At 43.9% G+C, this 12,127-nt stretch overlaps 1 protein-coding gene across 4 annotated transcripts in view; it reads left to right on the top strand.

Moving 5' to 3' along the window:
- The window catches only part of CACNA2D1 (calcium voltage-gated channel auxiliary subunit alpha2delta 1), a 247,077-nt gene that overhangs the window by 168,086 nt on the left and 66,864 nt on the right, over positions 1 to 12,127 (top strand). The window lies entirely within an intron of this gene.

Below are 12,127 nucleotides of genomic sequence, written 5' to 3'. Positions count from 1 at the left end.
GCTATCAATGTCACTTGTTCAGCCAGACCATGCTATTGTGTCATGAGCACTCAGCTTTATCCTGAGCTGAACCATGTGATGCACACAAAGTAACCACTAATAAAACCAAATTGCAAATGCATGTTTACTTATTTAATAATGGTTTCTAATCAGTGAGGGGTATGGATTCATATCCTTGATCCACCATTGATGGTGACAATGGTCCACAAGGAAGTATAGAAATATATTTGTACTTTAAAGATCACCTGCACCCTGGGTTCAACTGAGCAATCTTGAGATTTGCAACCCAATCGCCTCAGCACCAACTGCAACTGACCCACTGGAGAAAGATCTAACTTATATGCAGTATAGCATGTTACGTAAAGTTTCTTGATTCTAACAGAACAGAAAAAATACAAACTTAAATGTACTGTTTAGGAATGTGTATCGCTAAATGGGCAATTTCCCAAAGCTTGTCTTCTTGTAAAGACATTTTTAGTGAATGTGGCACTGGATGAATAAAACCACTATTTTCTTTGTGTAGGCAATGCGAAAACCACATTATCTAAGACATCCATGTGCCACTAGCTCTAATCTCCTATAGAGACTGAAAATATATTGTTCTAATGAAATTGGGAAACGGTGAAGTAATTCCCCGACCTTGCAACTATCAATTTCTGTCCTCTCTATTGGAAACTTGTCCTCTCGTAAAGCATTTAAGTTCTTGTGTACTGAATGCTTCTTATTTGATTACTTGTTTAGTGACTAAAATAAATGGGTTTTATGCAAATCTGTGCAGATATTTTGAATGTTCAAATGGCTGGAATAGTATATATATATATATATATAATAATATATATAATAATAATAAATAAAAATGTCCACATTTAAACATATTGCTTATAAATTGAGATAATTTAATGCTTTGGCTGCTCTCATTAGAAGTGGGCACTCAGCTAACATAAGATAACTCCAAGGGCACAACACAGACTGCTCAATGAAAAAAAAGAACCCTAGATTAACAGTTGAAGGCTCACAGAAGAATTGAAACTGATTAACATCTCTGTTTATGAGTCTACCATACGCAAAACTTTGAACAGACACGGAGTTCATGGCAGCTGCTCTCCGAAAAAACATTGCCGTGCGCTTATTGCAAAAGAGCACCATGACACTTCAAAATTCTACAGGGAAACTGTTTTGTAGATGGATGAAACTAAAATGGAATTGTTCAAGAAGAACATGCAGGGTTACAGGATGGCACCACATTCCTACATAAAACATCATCCCAATGGTGGAGTAAGCAGCATTATTTTGGGCTGGTTTGCTGCCTCAGGGCCTAGACAGCATGCCATCATCAAGGGGACAATGAATTCCCAGGTTTATTAAGGTATCGTACGTGATAATGTGAGGGTGACTGTCCACAGCTGAAGCTCAGTAGAAGGTGAGTGATGCAGCAGAACAATGACCCTAAACGTCACAAATCTACTACAGGATGGTTTAAAAAAAGAAATATAGCCTTTCGGAGTGGCCCAATCAGAACCCATACCTTTTTTTTTTTTCAATTCTCCGTTTATTAAAAACATGCACAGCAGTAAATCACAAAGGCGTTATAAACACATGATACAATGTGCATATTCACATAAGAAGAGCGTAACATAAGTCAGAATGGATGATCCACGGATACATATTGCAAGAAATAAGTTACACAGGCATAGACATTAAAGGATCATTCGTTTACCGCAAACCAGAGTCACGCACACAACAGTAGTCGCTCAAAAGGCATAGGAGAATAACAGAAGAAAAACACATAGCATCAATAAAGACGTTACAATGTCTGGAACGTCGAACGACAAACAAGGAACAAATTAAACCTGGATCTCACCGCACAAGAAGAACCGCAGGAAAATGTCTAGTGCCACATTGCGCAGCCAGAACGAGGACGGAAAAAAGGAAAAGAGAAAAAGGAGCAACATCAAACCCCATTGAGAGCGAAGCACGGGGATACACGGAGGACCCCAGGGAGGACGAGACCAGCGTGATTATGAAGGCTGTGCACCACCAAAGCCTATCCCACGCGACGAAGACATATAGGATAACCATGGGAACCACTTAAGACCGTTTTTATACTCCTTCCCCCGAGAAGTCGCCACCAGGTCCTCCATCTGATACACAAAATTGACCCTAGAAATCCATGCGGCGATAGGGGGGGGACCCGGCCTCTTCCAAAACCTGGGAATGACAGATTTTGCCGCCTGAATCAGGTGAATAGTGAGAGACCGTTTGAGAGACCCAAAGGAAACTGAAGTATGGAGGAGTAGCAAGGACTGGGGCGACGCAACAAAATCCGGGTCAGACACCGCAATGATCACCCTGACAACCGTCTCCCAGAACGGGCGAATATCCCTACACTCCCACCACAGGTGAAGAAAGGAACCCTCCGCCTCCGCGCACCTCCAACATAATGGAGAAACCTGGGGTAAGTAATGATGGAGTTCCAGGGGCACCTTATACCAGCGAGACAATAGCTTGAAGGCGGTCTCCTGAACTTTAGAGGAGAGGACGCCCTTATGGGTAAGCATTAAAATTTTGTCCCAGTCGTCGTCAGCAAACTGGACGGAGAGATCCCTCTCCCAGAGACTAAGGTAGAACGGTTTCGAAGTACAATGCGCATCCACAACCAAAGCATACAGGTAGGAGAGCAAGTGCGGCTGCTCTTTAGGGAGAGCACAGAGCCGCTCAAAGTTAGAAAGGTCCCTGGTGAGGAAGGGATTAGGAAGAAGGGAGGTAAGAAAATGTTTCAGACGGTGATACAAAAACGCGGACCGAAAGGGGGGGGGGGCCTGATCTATCAAAGCTGAGAGAGGTTTAAACTCAGCACCCTGAAGGAAATGGTAAAATCTAACACGTTCCGTCGCCAGTCGAGGAAAAGAACCAGCCAGACTGTCACTGAGGTCGGGAGGGAGAGTCGGGTTATGCGTGAGAGGGAAGAGGGGACATGGAACAGACGTGAGGAGACGACGGCGCGAGAGACGACCTAAAACTCGCAACGTGGCCGAAACCGTGGGATGTGAGTGCACCAATAAGCGTCGAAAACGGTCTGGCAACCACGGAACCGCCGAAATGTGATGGGCCAGGAACGAGTTCTCCAAAGGTATCCACAACTTCGGAGCCTCCAAGGACCACTCCACGACACGACGAAGGTGGGACGCCACCCAATACCACTCCACATTGGGGACCCCCAAACCACCCCGAAGCTTAGGCCGAACCAGATGCAGAAAGGAAAGGCGAGGAGAACGGTCCCCCCAAATAAATTTACGGAACACCCTATGGCAGGCCTTAAAGTACGCTTTGGGAAGGAAGATGGGCAGACACTGCAAGAGGTATAAGAACCTGGGAAGGATATTCATTTTTAACACTCCTATGCGGCCGAACCAAGAAATATGAGGGACAGCCCACCTGCGAAGGTCGCTTTGCACAGAGGAGAGAAGAGGGTCATAATTCAAGGACTTAAGCTGAGAGAGATCAGCCGGTATCCAGAGACCCAAATACCGTATGGCCTCATGCTGCCAGCGAAAGGGGAAGGACCTGGCCAGGGCATCCCGAAGGGGCTGGGACAAATTAATACCTAAGAGCTCTGATTTTTGCAAATTAATAACATAGTTAGAGAGGCCCGTGAAGACCCGGAGCTCCTCAATGATATGCGGGAGGGAAGTGGAGGGCTGCGTAACTAAGCAGAGCATGTCATCGGCATAAATGGCAAGCTTATGCGTATGATCAGCGATGCGGAGGCCAGAAATGTTAGCGTTACCCCGAAGCGCAGAAGCCAAGGGCTCCATTGCCAGTACGAAAAGCAGCGGGGAGAGGGGGCAGCCCTGACGGGTACCGTTATGGATACGGAAACAGGAAGACAGAATACCGTTCACTTTAACCTGCGCCGAGGGGTTGGAGTACAGGGCGCTAACTAGGTTGAAGAATTGACCCCGAAGCCCAATTGAGGATAACATCTGGAACAGGAAGGGCCAGGCCACCCTGTCAAACGCCTTCTCGGCGTCCAGGGACAACAGGACCAACGGGGTGGACTGATGAGTAGCGTGCGCAATCAAGTTGAGCACCCTAATAGTGTTATCCCTGGCCTCCCTCCCAGGGACGAACCCAACCTGGTCCCTATGGACCAGGGCAGGAATATATGGACCCAAACGCAACGCCATCACTTTGGCCAAAAGTTTCAGATCTGTATTGATCAAGGATATGGGGCGATAATTGGAGCAATGATCCGCATCCCTCCCAGGTTTAGGGATAACCACTATGTGGGCCAGATTCGACTGAGGGTCAAGCAACTGACCCTCCGCCAAGCAATTGAAGAATTTGGTCATATGAGAGCCCAGCACTGGAAAAAAACGGCTATAATATCCAGTGGTGAGGCCATCAGGACCCGGACTCTTGCCCTTCGGAGAGGACTTCAGCGCAAGACCGATCTCATCACTAGAAATCGGAGCATTCAGGGACTCGATGACGGAGTCCTCTAGTCGTTGGGGAAAATGTTTGGCCAGGTAATCCTGAATAGAAGGGCGAAGAAGCGAATCGGAGGGAGCCGCGCGGGGCAAATTGTAAAGGGCCGCGTAAAACTCATGAAAACATTGAGCAATCTCGGAAGACTCAAAGCAGAGGTCACCCCTACCATTCCTAATCCTGGGTATATAGGAGGCAGAAGACTGCGCTCGAAGGGCCCGAGCCAACAGCTTCCCGGGCTTATCACCCAACTCGTAAAAATGCTTCCTAGCCAACAGGAAGGAGCGTTTAGTTCTGTCATCCAGGAGGGAAGCCAATTTAGAACGAAGAGTGTGGAGTTGGGGAAGAAGGTCAGAGGACAAGGAGGCCTTATGGGACTGCTCCAGTCTATATATCTGCGTAGTAAGTGACAAAACCTCAGCCCGCCGAAGTCTCTTAAGGGTGGCCCCCAACTGTATGAGGTGACCCCTCATAACGGCCTTATGGGCCTCCCATATGGTAGGAAAGGGAATGTCATCCGTAACATTGTCGGCGAAATAATGTGTGAGATGATCGGAGAGGTCCGATAACTGAGTGGGATTATCCAAGAGATTTTCATTCAGTCTCCAGGTCCAGGGTTTAAGGCGTGACCGAGACAGCGAGATCGTGATATGAATCGGCGCATGATCGCTGAAGGAGCTAACGTCAATGTAAGACGATCGAAGGTGCAAAAGGTGATGGTGCGAGAGAAACAACATGTCAATGCGTGTATACCTGTTGTGGGGGGGCGAAAAAAAGGTATAATCCCTATCAGAGGGATGTTGGGACCTCCAAACATCTACCAACTGATTTATGTGTAGAGCGCGTTTAACTTTCTTGATATGTCGAAAAGGAATGTGAGAAACACGGGCAGAGGAATCCTGGAGGGGATCTAAAATCATATTAAAATCTCCCCCAAACAAGGATAGGCCCTCCTGAAAGTCCCCAAATTTCGCTAAAATGCCACACAGGAAGGCAGGCTGGTTGCGATTCGGCGAATAAATATTGGCTAACGTAACCTTCTGAGTACCAATAAAACCTTTTACAAAAAGGGCCCTACCCTCCGAATCCTTCCACACGTCCAGGAGCTGGAAGGAGAGAAGTTTGTGAATAACAATGGCCACTCCCTTAGTTTTAGAATCGGGCGAACTGGAGAAGAAAACCTGAGCAAAACGCCGATCCGTAAGTTTAAATTCTCTAGAAGCTATAAAATGGGTCTCTTGAAGAAATGCGATATGAGAGCGAAAGGAGTGTAGTGTGTGTAATAATTTGGACCTTTGCTGCGGCTTATTGAGACCCCTCACATTGAGAGAGGTAATTTTAATGCAATCAGGGATAGACATCGGCACCAGACATTAAAAGAAACATAATGCAATGTAAGACTACCCGGCGGTGAGAGGCCAAGAAAAAGGAACAAACAGAACCATAATAAAACAAACAAAAACAGTAGGAGCCCAAGGAATGCCCATAGAAAGCAACCCAGGACTCCGGATGCCTAGGCATCAAATAGTGAGCCCAAGGACCTAACAGTAGGTCGTAAACCAATACTCCAACTCCCAGAGGGAGGGGAGTAGGTTGGCTCCGAGGGGGGAACAGGAAGGCAACCAGTAGAACACCCAACATGGAAGAGCCCGGTGACCGCACCTGGCCCAGATGGACCCCACGGGTGCCGGCAGGGACTCCTGAGGACGATAGAAAGGGCCATCTATACAAGTACCCCCATGAAGGGACACACGACGAAAAACAAAATAAAGTACAAATGAAAATAAAAATAAATGGGGAGCGATGGGGCAGAAACTTAAACCACCACCCCCCCAAACGACCGAGGCCAAGGATCAGAGGTGTACCACTTGTAGCCACGGCAAGGAGTAGGAGGACAAGGACCACCGGTCTACTAACGGGGGAAGGGGGTCAGAGCACAATACAATATACAATTGCAGAAAAATAACAGGACGGCGCATAATAGAAGAAAGAAAAAAAAAAAAAAAAAAAAAAAAAAAAAACCCCCCCAACCTCACCCACCCGGAACCTGAGCGTCGTAGCGGTGACGAATGAAGCCGTAAGTCCATAAGTGACAGCCGAGGTGGAAGCACTGAAGGTCAGACGGGAGAGCTTCCGCACGAGCAGTGCCCAAACAGGGCCGCAGAAGGAAACGAAGTCCGGGAGGGTAGAGAGTCCCACAAGAAAACATAAAATAAAAAAAAAAAAAAAAAAAAAAAAAAAAAAAAAAAAAAATAAGAAAAGGTGAAAATAAAAAAAGGCAAACATACGAGTTCAATCATCATGTGTGTCCCGGGATCGCACATCTTCTCCTCCGCGGTGTCTCTTCTTACGCTGCGGGCGAGGAGACCAAACCCTAGACGGATCCGACAGACTTGCCGGCTGTTGAAAAGAATATTCCCACGCAGGAATGTCGCACGATGGCAGGCCAAGCGATTCCGTAAAGCGGGGAACGTCCTCCAATTGCCGTATAATATGGGTAGTGCCACCTCGCCGTACAATGAGGGCAAATGGATAGCCCCATTGGTATGGGATGTTCGCCTCGCGGAGAGCCCGGGTGATCGGTTGGAGCAAACGACGGTTTTGAAGGGTCGCGGGAGACAAATCCTGAAATACCGCAACGGGACAGGAGTCCCAGGTGAAGGTAGGTCGAGAACGGAAGGCCCGCACAATATCTTCCTTGAGAGGATAATCTTGAATGCGGCAAATTACATCCCTCGGTGGGAGAGAGCCGGAAGGCTTTTGACGCAGGGCCCTATGGACCCTGTCGAACCGAACAGGAGTGTCAACCTCTCTGTTGAGGACTTTATTGAAGATAGCCGTAAGCGTGGCATGTAGGTCATCATGGAGGATCGATTCCGGCAGGCCGCGTATCCGAAGATTATTGCGCCTGCTTCTGTTGTCGAGGTCATCAATCCGTCTCGTGAGCTGCTGTATGACAAGCGATTGCTCGCGCAGTTGAGCAGATAACAAATCCACCGTCGCGAAAGTACGAGGTTGGTCCCCTTCCAGGGCCGCAACCCTGTCGCCTACATGGCGTATGTCCGCTTGTATAGCGGTTAAACTGGAACGGATGCCTTGGGTAGCGCGATCCACGATGTCGGCAATATCTTGCTTGGTAGGCAGCAGATCAAACTTGTCTTGCCAAGCGGGAGGTGTTGGGTCCGGAGAAGGTCGCCGCGCGACTGAAGCAGCCTCATCTGCGACATCACTCTCCACGCTGGCCGTAGAAGATGGCGGCCTAGCACAGGAGTCGCGGGAGTCCTGATCAGGTGGAGGACGAAAGAAGGAGCGCATCGAGGGAAGCGACCCCTTGTCTTTAGACCCCGAGGGCTTCGGGGTGCCTGGGACCCTGCCGTGCTTGCCCATGGCGGCCAGGAAGCTTTAGAAGTAGCTAAAGTAGGGCCAGGTGCGCCGGAGCTCCAGAATTAAGCAGCCATGTTGGTAGCCGGTCAGCCACGCCCCCCCCAGAACCCATACCTTAACCCATTAAATATTCTGTGGAATGACCTCAAGAGAGATGTTCACACTAGACATCGAAAAAATATGGCTGCGCTTAAGCAGTTCTATAAGGAAGAACGGTCTAAAATTGCCCTTGAACATGGCACAGGTGTGATCTGCAGCTACAGGAAGCACTTGTTGAAGTTATTGCTACCAAAGGAGGTTCAGCCAGTTATTAGATCCAAGGGTTCGCTTACTTTTACACCAGAAGTGTGAATGTTTAATGGGTGCGTTCAATAAAGACATGAAAGACATGTTTGCATGCTATCAGTTTAAGGGCACTGTGTGTCGATACGTGTGACTTACATGTGGATCAGATCACATTTTATGAACAATTAATTCAGAAAAACAGGTAATTCCAAAAGGTTCAGCTACTTTTTCTTGCCACTGTATATGTTTGAATCTTTGATAGACAAATGATACAAATATTAGTCCACTTTACGTAAGGCAGAGCATACATGACAAGTGAAATCTTTTAGTTGCTGTCAAACTGTTTTGTGGCCTTTTGTGTTTTTGAGCTCTATTGCAGTTACAGTAAAACTGAATGTATAATTATTATGTTATTGGTATTTGTCAATGTGATGGAAACAGTGGTTAATTTTTTTAAATGGTGGTAATATCATTGAATTACATTTTCACCTTCAAGGGGAACAGAATTAGGACAAACATATTCTCCTTTGGCTCTATAAATACGAGTTAAGTTCTTAAAGCAATTGGAACACAGCCTCCAAAAGTCTTTACGTGTACTTGAGCCATGCAGTCCTAGAATTGCTTACATCTATCTTGGAAATGAAAATGAAAATAAATGTGGCACTGCAAATTATGTTGTTAGAAAAATCTTACCTATCATTATTCATGGTCACAAGTAAAAGATTAGGATGTACTCTCTTGCAAGCGAAGGCAAGAAAATGACACTGTGATTTAATCAGCCGTATCAGGATTTATGCTAAGGTCTCAGTGAATAAGAGGCTTAAATATTGTTGTACAGAACCACTTACGAGCATGGTGTAATTAGATAAATGCATTTGTTCCTTAGAAACTGTTATTAATAGATGGTGCAGTTCTTCCTTCGTCATTTACATTGTTGCTATTAAAAAGTGGTACTTTGCATGTGAATAGAAACCTGCTTTTAGGGAAAGCATACGTGGATGGCAATTCTAGCCGCTTGTTCGAATAATTCAGTTATACTGACAGGGCAAAGTGGATGATGATAGAGACAGAAATTCAGTCTTTGCGCATTGGTGACTCAGACTTTGTTGCACGTTGACACAGTGAATATAATTTGTTTATGATTGTGTGTTTCCCTTGGCGGTTTCTTCACAAAATGCATATAATAACTAAAATAAATAGACTATACAGAGCAATATTTAGCAATTGGAAAGTAGGGGGTTGCGATTTCATTCACCTCCATGAATTCCATGTCTTAACTATGAACTGTATGAAGTATAGATTATTATTCTGTGAACTGGTGGTTATGAAACTGAAGAATAGAAGTGACAATAGAGTCACATTTTACTTTTCTCTGGCTCAGAGCTCTTTCCTCCATAATCTTTATTAGGCTACATGATATGTTTATACTGAGTCGTTAAACGTGTATCTATTGATTATCTGCAGCTCATACAATGAAGCAATTAGCCTGGCGGTAACTTAAGTTGATGGAACATCAATGACGTAACACCTTTAACATAAGGGGCATGATAGTAGGACAGCAGTAGTACAACAGTACAAGCTGCAGTGAAGACAGGGCTCTGCATGAGGTAGGGTGGAGGGTGAGCTGGCAAGCTGTACTTATGATGGGAAAGGGAGTGTGCGTGTGCATGTGTGTGTATGTAATATATATGCATGGGTAAATGTGTAGTTTCAGAGAGTGTGTGCATGTGTAAGTGTATAGAGGCAGAGTGAGTAGGTGTTCCAGTATCATGTTAGAGTATTATCATGGTGTATATGTAATAGTATATGGTATTAGCATGAGTGTGGATTAGTATTTGATGTCAGCAAATGTTGCTTCTGTTACAGATTCTAATATATACATCACTTATCTGTTTTATGTGTGAAACAAATAGAGGTGAGGTCAGAGTTGATGAGGGGTGTGGCAGGACCTTACAATCTGCATCAACATGGATAGGCATGTCTCGGAAATGTAATCCAGTGTCTATTCTAGTATACTACTGTCAAATATTTGTTTTCATTAATATCTTAATGTCTCTATGACCAAAGATCATTCAAAATCACAGCGTAAATGTCTTTCTTAAATTGCTTCATTTGTTATATATACATACATACAGCACCAATTGATGACAGATGAGAGTGGAAGGGGGTGATGGAACTTGGGTGCTGTAGGCTCTTTTTCTCAAACTGATGGGGAGAGAGTAGAGGATCAAGGTGTAGGGAGAGGTAGAGGTAACCTTCTAACTGAGTCTTTATACCCTTTAACAATATCAGTTAGGGTGAAGTGATTTCCTTCTATGGCAATCTCTACAAGGATATAGCTATAGATCTCATGTACCTACTACATCATACAAGAATTCCATAGAGACCCTCTAGTAGTTCTGTCACGCTGTTAAAACACATGTTCCTATCACTCATACCTAATGTGAATAAATATGTATAACAAAGAAAACATGGTTTTCTTACAACTCCCCTGCATTTCAGGTGTTAGGTGACACCTTTGTTGATGCTGGAGGTAGGGAGGTGTAGGACCAGTGCAATGACCCACCTTGCAGCACTCAACTTCAGAGTGTCAGGAGGTTTTCACTTGGGAGCTTTAGTCTTTATAAATAATTAGCCTTAAAATGAATAATTATGAACTGTAACTGTCACATTTTTGACCATTCTTCTGATTTGCTTAATTCATTAGACATTTAGATTATTGCATAATGCATGTCTACATTGTCACAGACCTTTGTATCCTCTATGAAAATATGTACCTGGCCTTTTAAGCCTTTTGTAAAATCTCTAATAAAATTGTTAAAAATGTAGGTCCCCACTAGTAATAAGACCTTCCTCCAAATATTCACATGTAACTACAACTTTGTCTCCTTTTGCCCAAACCATTACCTTATCCATCCAAACCCAAAAACTGCAATTTATTTGAGTCTTCTATAAGGGGCAGTGTCAAATGCCTTACTAGTTACCCAGTTTTCATTCCCTTAATAATTACATTTTGAAACTATTTTTTTTTTCTTTGGGATTTGCAAATGTGCCAAAGGTGTTCCTGATCCCTGTATTTAAAATATCAATTTTATTACTTGATCTGTGTAAATATAAATGGCACAAACATTTTCTAAAACACATCCAAAACATTATACATCTCATGTTTTAATATAAAAATGTGTGCAGGGGACAATTAAAACATGTATAATTTGGGGCTTTTATCCATTGAGTCCTGTTTTTAACATTGTCTTTTATATTTTCTGTAGCTGCGTTGTTTTAGCAATTATTCAATAAATGTTCTTTTAAAATTGTACATTCCGTACCATTCAGATGACTGTAGCATTGTCCTCATCTCGGTAAACAGCACATAATGTAACCAAGATGTCTGTTCAAGGTTATTCATTTTAAGTACATGTGCATCTCTCAAAATAGAAGTACATAACATGTGTAAACAAATGCATAGCATTGTTCAATAACCCTGATAAGTAGCACGAGAGGAATGTCTCTTGTTCTGGGCCAGTGTTTTTCCATCGAAGTAGTGCCCTCTCTAACATGCTACAGAGCCCTGCTTGCTGATCACAATGTAATCAGCACAGTAGAGATTAGAGAGAGAAACAAAAAAAATACAATATTTTCAAAAAGCAAAATCAGTGGGAGAAAAAAATAAAATAAAATAGACATTTACTGTCCATATTTCACTGGGCAAAAAGTAAAATTAAAAAAAAAAGTAAAAAAGATTAAAAAAAAACCTTAAAAAGTGCTCCAATACCCTTTCTTCATACCACTATAAGTAGAAAAAAGATACCCTTCTTAGCCCCAAACTAAAGTCAGAAGTGTTATAAAAAATATAGGGTAATGGATTGATGTAGCACTCTTGAAATAACTATGTATGTAGTGTATTTCTGTAATAAGTGAATATGGCTGAACATAAACAGTATTATTCAGCATTGGTACCTACCTACTCTGT

The sequence above is a fragment of the Spea bombifrons genome, chromosome 4 (genome assembly GCF_027358695.1).
Source record: "Spea bombifrons isolate aSpeBom1 chromosome 4, aSpeBom1.2.pri, whole genome shotgun sequence".
Classification (NCBI taxonomy): domain Eukaryota; kingdom Metazoa; phylum Chordata; class Amphibia; order Anura; family Pelobatidae; genus Spea; species Spea bombifrons.
This window is presented reverse-complemented; position numbering and strand designations above follow the sequence as displayed.